Raw genomic sequence first — 8087 nt, 5'->3', positions numbered from 1 at the left:
GAGGGCTAGAAGACAGCATCTCCACATGAAAGCATTTCCTCTCCCCTCTCCTCTGGTGTTCTCTCTCTTTCTCTCGGCCTTTATCCCCTTTCTTCCACTTGTCGTTTGAGCTTCTCCTGGGCAGTTTCGTTCCTTCCTGTCTTGATCTATGAGCTAAGATCTCAGCCACTGAAGCACCTTAATCTAGCCCTGGACAAGACAAGGGCTACGGAGAGCCCTGGAGATGGTAGTCTCTGCCGAGTTCCAGGCTGAAGGGTGTGAAATTCAGCAGACCATGAATGCTAATAGCTGCGGTGAAGATAACGTAAGCGTCATTTTTAACCAGCCTTCAGCTGTATCTGTCATCTTTGAGATGATGTTTTATTTGGCTCATAGCAACAGCAATTCCTGGGCCCAGGGCAAACAATCTCCAGAGCAGGTAACCAGGTCAGTGGTGGGTGTTAAGGCTCCACCTAGAAGTAAAAGCTTATAACAGGGAGCAATAAAAGCAAAAATCAACAAGTGGGACATCAAAATAAAATGTGTCAATACAGCAAAGGAAACCATCAGGGAAATGAAAAGGCAACGTACAGAGTGGGAGAAAAGACTTGCAGATCATATTTTGGATAAGGGGTTAGTATCCAAAATATATAAAGGACTCATATAACTCAATGGCAAAAAAAATATATAAACTTACAATCCAATTCATGGGCAGAGGACATGTTTCCAAGGAAGACATCCAAATGGCCAACAGATGCATGAAAAGTTATTCAATATCACTAATCATCAGGGAAAAGCAAATCAAAACCACAGTGAAATACTGCCTAATACCTGTTACAGTGAGTACCCTCAAAAAGATAAGAGATTGTAAGTGCTGGCAAGGACATGAAGAAAAGGGACCACGCGCACTGTTAGTGGGGGTATAGGCTGATAACAGAGATACAACCCAATTGGCCATTGATGCATAAATGGGCAAATAAAACGAGCATGTCCATAAAAGAGAATATTATTTGGGCCTTAAAAAGGAAGGAAATTCTGACAAATGCTACAACGTGGATAAACCTTCAGGACATCATGCTAAATAAAATAAACCAGACACAAAATGACAAATATGTATGATTCCAGTCATATAAGGTCCCTAGAGAGTCAGACCCTCAGAAAGTAGAATGTGGGTGTCAGGGGCTGGGGCTGAGGGTGGAGAGTTAGTGCTCAGTGGGCACAGAGTTTCAGTTTGGGAAGATGAGCAAGTTCTGGAGATGGATGGTAGCAGTATAATGTGAATGTGCTTAATGCCACTGAAACATGCTCAAAAGGGTAAATTTTTTGAAATGTGAAAACACTCAACAGGTGATACAGAGGTATACACCCCTCTTCTTAAAGGTACTTGAACAGTCATAGTAGCCCCAGCATTTCGGCCTTCTTGCCTCACAGCATCAGACGCCCACTTACTGAGGGCGCCAAGAAGTAAATAGAGACACGTACAAGGCCTTTCATGCTGACTCACAACCCAGAGCCACCTGGTCTCAGGCAGTGTGGACTCACCCTACATCCCACCTTTGCATAGAGAAGCTATGAGCGAGGTGAAATGACAAAGTCAGGGGTGGCAAGAACTTTCATCACTTGGGACAAAATTCAGAATTGCCCCACATACCCAGGAACAAAGCTAAATAAAATGGCAGGCAGATGGCAAAGGCTGAAGACGAGGCTGAGACGGGCGTGCGGGCAGAGACCTGAGTAAGTCTGCAAAGTTCCATCCCCCGATGAGAAGAAACTGTGTCACAGCTGGTCTGGTTTTTCATTTCTTTTCTCCCTTGCTGCCCAATCACAGCTCAGAAACACTCAGGCTTCCTCCCACCTGGATGAACGCTCGACTGAGGTCATTGGACGGTTTTCCCTGGTAGCCCCAGGGGAGAACAGTGTGGATGCTGGGCAGGATCCACACAAGCTACAGAATCTCCAGCTGAATTCTTCCCCCCAACTTCAGTTCAAGGGTCCGTTATCCTCCCCAACACTCATTCATTCATTCATTCATTCATCCAGCAGTACTTCTGGAGCATCCCCTGTGTGCCAAGCACTGTTTGGACCAGGACAATGGTTCCTGCCCTCACAGAGCTGATGTTCTCATGGGGGAGATGGGCAAGAAACACAATAAGCAGTGAAAATATGTAGACAGTCACACGGAGAAAAGAAAATGGAAGAAGGAAGAGGGAAGCAGAAGTGGACTGTCATTTAGAGAAAATGGCCAGAAAAAGCCCTAGTGAGAAAGAAACACTGGAGTAAAGACATGAAGGAGCTAAGGGAAGGAGGTGAAGGTGTTTGGGGAAAGAGCATCCAGGCAGAGGGAACAGCCTATGCAAAGGCCCTGGAGCAGGAATGTGCCTGGTGTGTACAACGAGCAGCAAGAGGCCTGTGTGGCTGGAGTTTCATGAATGGGGGTGGGGGACAAACAGGAGGAAGTGATGGCAGGGAGATGACTGGGACAGATGGTGCAGGGCCCTGTGGGCCTCAGGAGGACTTTGGTTTTTTGCTCTGAGTGAGGTGGAAGCCATGGAAGGTTCTAAGCAAAGGAGAGATGTGACCTGACACAGGTATTCACAGGTGCCCCACACTGGTCAGATTTGCAAGAAACCCAAAATGCAGTGGAATTCATCACCCAACCATTATGGGGCTCCCTCTCTCTCTCCCTCACCCCACATTCTACTTATGGTCTGGGCTGCTAATCTTACCTTCTACTTCCTCTCCCACTTGCCCTGGTCAGGCCCTCCTTTGCCCCACCCAGGTGGACAGTAACCTTTCCTCCATGTTCAACCCTCCTTGAGTCTCTCCTCCCTCCAATTCACCATGAGCTATCAGATTATCCATTGGCCTTTCCCAAAGGACTCTCCACTCCAAATTCTGAGCACACCCCTGACTTCCATACCTCTTTGCCTCCATCCTGAATGCCTGTCCATCTCCCCACCCCAAAATCCAGCATAAAAGATGCTTCTGCTATGAAGCATCCGAGAGAATTCTGCCAGTGCCTACGCCTACGGCCTGCCTACATGTGCGCACGGCTCCCCACCTCCAGCACCTGCCACTCCCTGTGTGGGGCTCATTCTGGCCACAGGAGCAAGGGACAAGCCAGAGTCGCTGGGGAGTTAATACTCTTGGAAGACCCCTCAACCAATAGCTGATGGGAGTTGGTGGACAAATACCCCCAGCTTTGCAGCCAGCCTGCTTGGACTCAAATCCTAGACCTGCTGCCTCCTACTATGTGACCTTGGGCAAATTACTTCACCTCTCTGGGCTGCAGTTTCCTCCTCTGTAAAATGAGGATGCCAAGAGCAAGCACTGTATAGAGTTGCTGTGGGCATGAAATAACTTCATTTTACGTAACAAGGCACGAGCTTACTATGTACAAGAGCAGTGCCTTGCACATAGTAAGCCCTAAATGCACGTTTGCTGTTACTATGACTGCAACTACCATTAGGATTTTATTCTCTGCTGACTCCTCACGGCCTGGCACAGGACCTGGCCAGCAGGAAGGATGCACAGTGCTTGTTAAAAGGTAAATCAGTTATTGCTCTTGTCTAGGCAATATTGCAGCCAGACCAACGTTCTGAACGCCTGGCACCATTTATTATTCTCTTTTCTCTCTCTGTCCTAACTTGCTGGATTCCATCAGCACTGAAAGGTGGTTAAAGTGAAAAGAACAGACTTCCAGGAAAAAAATTAAACTCCCCCCCGGGGGAGAGTGTTCCTTTAATGCTGCTCCCTTAAACAAAACCATTATACATCTGCTCTCTAAGATGTTCCCAGCAGGAGTGGGTAAGTAGTTGTGCCTACATGCTGTATCTTTGATTTTTTTCCCTTGTTTTGACTTCTCAGTATGTAGCACTGGTGGGAGTTTCACTATCTGCCACACTCAGTCTTCCCCTTCAGCCAGTTGGTGGCTTGCATGGTACAGTGTATTACTATGTTAAGGCATTAATTCATTACGGTGGTGATTATCAGTGCTGACTGCTCTATTCATGCAACAAATATTTATTGAGCACCAACTGTGTGCCATCAGGAATCAATCATTGTGCATGTTGGGATCTGAAAACTCTGGAGAAATGCCCTAGAGACCGCCTCCCCTTGGGGCTGGAGGAAATTTTAGTGGTGGCTTTTGCTGGAAGGAAATTATTGGATGCCAAAAGTGGGAGCCACTTCGGAAAAACGTGAGCAGCCCTGGCGTCCCATCCTGAAAAATGTCTGGGGACAGAGGATCCCTACATTCTGTTCTTGGTCACTAAGCATTAACGTTCGAATTACATCTGTAATATGATCCTGTTACTCATACATGACCTGCATGGTTTAGGGGGGAGATAAGAGACATGTCGATGGAGGGTAGGAAGGAAATGTGAACCGCAGAAGAAATCGGAAGTGAAAGAAGCCAGACACAAAGGCCACCCACTGTGTGGTTTCACGTGCATGAAACGCGGAGAAGAGGCAAATCCATAGGGACGGAAGCGGATCAGCAGGTGCCAGGGGCTGGGGGAGGGGGATGTGGAGTGACTGCTCTGAGGACGGGGCTATGGAACATTCTGGAACTAAACAGAGGTGCTGGTTGCACAACATTGTGAATGTACTGAGTGCTATTAACTGTTCACTTTAAAATGATTGAAACAGTAAACTTTACATTGGGTGTATTTTACAACTAAAAAAGGAAAGCGGCCAGGTCAGTGTGACTCATTTGGTTGAAGCATCACCCTGTGAACCAAAAGGTCGCAGGTTTGATTTCCTGGTCAGGGCACATGCCTAGGTTCTGGGTTCGGTTCTCAGTCAGGGCTCCGAAAGACAGCCTATCAATATTTCTCTCTCACATCAATGTCTCTCTCCATCTCTCTCCCTCCCTTCCCCTCTTTCTAAAAAATCAATAAGCATGCCCTCAGGCGAGGATTTTAAAAAAGAAAAAGAAAAGAAAAGAAATTGGACACCACCCTTTCTCTAGAGAGGAATTTAAAAGTAGCCAATATAGCAAAGTCTAATGTCCTTTTCCTTTCTTTTAACACTCAATGTAATTGTATCCAGTGACTTATTAAAACAATGCATGTTTTCATCTTTTTCAAAGAAACAAACAATAATGAATTTAAAAAGAAAAACTTCGCCTGCTCACTTCAGCAGCACACATTCTAAAATTGGAACAATACAGAGAAGACCAGCACAGCCCCAGTGCAAGGACGTCACGCAAACTCGCGAAGCGCTCCATATTTTTAAGAGGCATGGGATATTAAATTCTACTTTACTAATTGGTTGTTTGCCACTGGCCAGGATTCTGAAAATTGTAAGTCTTATTTCCCTAATGTGAAATAACGTCAAAAATCATCCATCACTATGGATCTTCATACATTTAAAATTACCACAATACATATGTGACCTTCATTTAAAAAAAAGAAAAGAAAAACTTTGCTTATTCAACAAAAAAGTGGCCAAGATTTAGTAAGCAGCTATGACGCACTCAGCACTACAGGGCAGACCTCCCAGGAACTCTGCCACACAGGTGCCACTGGTAGCCTGGGTGCCAGCCAGGAACGCTGGGCCCGGGGACACCCCCAGGGCCTCCCCAACTCTGACCCTCCCAGGGCTCACCCTGGATCAATTTCAAATGCAGATTCTATCAATGACTCAGCAGAGGTGGATGGTGCCTAACCTGCATCCCCAGAGGGCCCAGCGGGTCCCAGATCTGCACCTGGATGGGAGGCAGGGGGGCTGGGGGCTGGGGGCTCTGAGGAGCTGGCCCTCTCACTTGGGCCAGTCAGTCAGTCCTGCCTCCTCCATCAGCCAAGCGTGGCCTTGCCAGAGGGGCTCAGATTCGCCAAGGGCCCTTGCCTGTCTGTCTCTGTGAAGACAGCGGGGTTGAGAGATCCTAGAATAGAATCTCCCTCACTTGTCCTCTGCCACTAAGGGGCCTTTGGTCCTGTAAGCCAACATTCTGAAAAGAATTAAAAAATTAATAAGTATAACCGGTGCCAAGCATTTGATGCCCCAGAGCTCCATGTGGCACCACTCTGTGGGTCATCTGCTCAGTAAGTTGTTCAATGTCAAATCCACCCTTTGCCTCAGGAACCTGGTCCTGATCTTTCTGCCTACTTAGTGGGCAGGGGCAGCACTGAATTAAAGCTATATCAACTGGAGAGAAGTTGGCCCTTGCCCCTGGAGTGACATCTCTATGCATCTCTGCAAACACCTTGGTAGTGAAGGGAAAAGGAACATCCATGGGAATAAACTCAGCTCTCAGACGGCTGGAACTGGGAGTCTTCCTGCAGCCTCGGCTCCAGGGGTTGCGGAGGCCTAGAGGCCTGTGTGGGGAGTGAGGGGGCAGCATCAGCCACAGGCACCTCACCCTTCCCCCAAAAGGGGATCTAAGACCGTCACGGAAAGAGTCTGTGTTGAAAAATGGCAAGGTGGCCCTGAAGTTGTGGACTTTGAACAGAAAACTGGGACCCATCTAAAGACCTGGTGGAGAACCCCCCCACCCCTGCGCACCTCTGTTTGGGCGTGTGGAGGGGCGCAGGTATCATCAGCTCTATTCTTGTGGGTTCAGCCACACGAGGTAGCACCGCCAGGAAGGTGCGTGGTGCTCCAGTATACGTTCTAGTCTAGCTGCTTCTCCGGGACCGGTCTCTCAGGACCCCCCAAAGCAGGGCCCCTGCAGAGGGGCAGGGGAGCCCAGGCTACATGCCTTCCTCCTGCGCCCGGGGGTCCCCACAGCACGCGTCCTGGGAAGCTGTCAGCAGCACAGCCCGAGGAAGGAGGAGAGGGATCTTGTCGCCAGTCTTTCTCACTCCTGAGAAACAAAAGCCACTCGGAGAGAGTCGGCTCTGTACAAAAAAAATAAAAGCAAAGGGAGGGGTGGTCTGAAGGTGTGTCCAGCGCTGCCCCGCTTTGCATGGGACACAGGGAGGGGAGAATATTAAATATTAAACGGAGCAAGCGGTTTCCTAAGACGATGTCATTCTTCTCAACAGCCTAAACCCCATCTGCCATCTCCCTTGTTCCAATGCATTCACGCTGCATTGAGCACAGAAAACAAGGCCCCGCCACGGGGCTCCGGGAACTTCCGCGTCGTGGGACCCCGAAGCCGGAGGCGCTGGGGGAGGGGATGACGCGTGTGGCCCCCGTCACTTGTGCAGGCTACCTGGTCTCAGAGTAGGAAGAGGAGACTGTAGACTCGAGTGCAGGGGTCGGGAGGACATAAAAAAGTGAAATTTGACTCAGGTCAGCAAAGGCCCCCTGTCCAGAGCAGGTGGCATAGGCACCAAGTCTACAGAGGGGCTGAGGGCAGTTGAAAGAAAACGGAATTTTAAGACGGAAAGAAGTATACGCTGGAAGTCGGGGCTCTATCATTCCTGCCCCGCCGCCAAGAGAAACTGTCCAGAAAGAGAAAGCGGGTTTTAAAGACAGAAACAAGTAAAATCTGGAAATAAACTGCCCACTCCCACAGAAAAGCTATTCGTAGCGAGCATATGCGGGAGACCATACGCTCCCACCTTGGCTCTCGGAGGCAATGTCACAGCAGGAAAATGAACACTGATCCCTGAGCAGCACCCCGTGCCCAGCATCCCACCCCTGGAAGCCCCGCTCACTCACCTGTATCGCATGGGCTCTGGGGCTCCCCTGGCGCGGCTAGTGCGCAGCGCAGCGGATCCTCCGGGTGTCCCGCGGGTCCCACCTGGTCAGCACCCCCGGGGCCAAGCCGGCTGAAGCCCACGCATCCATTGCCGGCCCAATGCAATGGAGAAAGGGGCCCCGAGAGAGGAGAGAGGAGGGGGGATGCCAGAAGAAGCCCTGTACGGAGCTGAAGTCTCCCCACAAAGGCAGGCACGGATCGGGGCTGCTGTGCCAGCTGCCAGGGGGGAAAAGAGGAGGAGGTTTCCCTGATGCTGGGAGGAGGGAGGGGAGGAAAAGCGGCTCAAAAGCTCCTGATCACTTCCAGCGACGTGCTGCACAGGGATCCAGCTTGGGGAGGTCCATCAAGCCAAGGGCATGAGCCTCCACTTCTGGTGGGGCGGGGAGAGGGGTGAGGGGTGGAAGGAAGTCAATTTCTCCCTCTCTTCTCTACGGCCCTCACACTGCCCTGCGACCTC

At 49.8% G+C, this 8087-nt stretch overlaps 1 non-coding gene across 1 annotated transcript; it reads left to right on the top strand.

Annotated features, from left to right (window-relative positions):
• Nucleotides 1-5108: 5108 nt before the first annotated feature.
• Nucleotides 5109-5215, top strand: LOC118984156 (U6 spliceosomal RNA). The gene has a single exon (XR_005065871.1). It is a non-coding gene; the product is annotated as a U6 spliceosomal RNA (small nuclear RNA).
• The last annotated feature ends 2872 nt before the right edge of the window (nucleotides 5216-8087 follow it).

The sequence above is a fragment of the Sturnira hondurensis genome, unplaced genomic scaffold (assembly GCF_014824575.4).
Source record: "Sturnira hondurensis isolate 20B ecotype Veracruz unplaced genomic scaffold, ASM1482457v3 Scaffold0003213, whole genome shotgun sequence".
NCBI lineage: Eukaryota > Metazoa > Chordata > Mammalia > Chiroptera > Phyllostomidae > Sturnira > Sturnira hondurensis.
The sequence above is the reverse complement of the archived record's forward strand: the minus strand, read 5'-3'. Positions and strand labels throughout refer to the sequence as shown.